Raw genomic sequence first — 2023 nt, 5'->3', positions numbered from 1 at the left:
TCTCTAGGCTAGAATATGGGGTGTTCCGGTTTCTCTGAGTCGGGTGCCACACAGGTGCTCCAGTTGGATGCGCGAGACAACGTAGCTGCTTAATCGCCTCTAATGGGGCCGAGAGGGCGCCTCGAAGAGCCCGCGTCACTCGCCATAGGAAGCTCTCAAGGTTGGAATTGGGAGGAGGGGAGGACTTGTGCGATTTGCTCGAAGAGAGGGGTTGGGATGTATTGTAAATCCGCACACCTGGCTCGCAAATAAAAAGGGGGAGAGGCCGACGCTTCGACGTTTCACCATAAGCGACTCAATTCCCCGCAAAAATGGTTACCAAGTTCAGAAATTAGCGGCCACGTGTGACAGGGCCGGCCCCCCTGGTAGGACCATACTTTTTGAAGCCGAACTGAAGTGGTCATGCACGAAAACTCGGCTATCAAGCCAAAGACTCCGGGACCGAAGTCCAAGAGCGTCGTCCTCAGCGTCGAAGACCAGTTTAGGGGCTACTGACGGTGTCCTGGATTGAGGGGTACTAACCTGGTCGGCCCATGTTCCTCGGGCTAGGCTAGTGGGCCCTCACTTTGTGCAAGATGGACTCCAAAAGCCACACACGGGAGGCGTGACCGAGACTGCATCTGCCGAAGACTTGCCGTATACTCCAAGACTTCTCCTGCCGCCTCCATGCCTAGATACTGGCCTTGTAACCCTAGATGCCCTACCTAGCGTGTATATAAGCCAAAGGGTTTAGCCCGTAGAGGGGGCTTCAACACAATTACATTCACCTAGCCCTATAGTTAGAATACATCTTGCGATCTCGAGATAGATCAACTTCGTATTTGATACATCTTCGACAATATTAACAAGAGTAGGACGTATGGTTTTACCTCCATCAAGAGGGCCCGAACCTGGGTAAACCTCGTCTCCTGTTACCACCGATCCGAGATCCATAGCTCGGGACCCCCTACCTCGAGGTCTATCGGATTTCACACCGACACCTGGCTTGTAATATATTGTCTCTTTGTTTAAATTTGAGTCATAGAGTTGTGTTGTGATACTATACCATGAGTCGCTGATCTTGATCATGCATGCCGCGTGGATGTTTAGTGCACGATTAATTTCGGGTGCGTCACATGTAGATAGTCAGGCTTCTTAGCTTTTTCTTTTGTAGTTGTTTGTGCTCAAACATGTATATGCTTCCGTTGTTTGTATGACTTTGTATGTTGAGTCATGAGACCCATATTTGTAATATCATGTTATGTATGACTCTTCATAGCCTCTTAAATAAATATTTTGAGTCGTAGAGTTATGTTGTGATGCCATGTTGTATCTACATATATCGTGCACATTGTGTGTATGTTTTGAAAAGCATGCTTTGGTATGTGTGGGATTCGACGCATAGTTAGTTGCTTTGGTAGCCTTCCATGCAAGGAAATGCCTCCTAGTGCTTCCGCTCAGCCATAGTAGTTCGCTACTACTCCGGAATACATGGATTGACTGGCATGTATCCTTCTTTGCTCTTGTGTCTGTCCCTACGGGGAAATGTCATGCGGTATTCACTATAGTCCTTGTGGCTTTGCTACGACTTGGTTACACTCGTTGCTGACTGACATGTGCATTGCTAGGTTACGTATGTCTGTCCCTGTATGATTGTGACACCTTGGTTTATGACTAGTCATGTCGACCTGGGTCCTCTATCATATGGATGCTAGCAACAAAATCATATACGTGAGCCAAAAGACGCAAACGGTCTCGGGCAAGGTGAAGGAGGCAGTCCTAGGTTACCGTGCGTGAGGCCGCAAAGTGATATGATGTGTCATATGCTGATTAGTCTGACTTAACATTGGGGTCCCAACACTTATCCATGCACACGCTAATCGCGGAGATAATGCCCACCCCATGAGATTTAGTGGAGGCCTATCGTGAAATCTGCCTTGCCATGGATTTTAGAAAACGACTAACTTGTGGGCTTGTATGTAGCCCTTTTTTCATTCTCTAGTATTCACCTAAAGATAGGGGCTAGGAACATTGTACGTGCAAA

The sequence above is a fragment of the Triticum dicoccoides genome, chromosome 5B, assembly GCF_002162155.2.
Source record: "Triticum dicoccoides isolate Atlit2015 ecotype Zavitan chromosome 5B, WEW_v2.0, whole genome shotgun sequence".
NCBI lineage: Eukaryota > Viridiplantae > Streptophyta > Magnoliopsida > Poales > Poaceae > Triticum > Triticum dicoccoides.
This window is presented reverse-complemented; position numbering follows the sequence as displayed.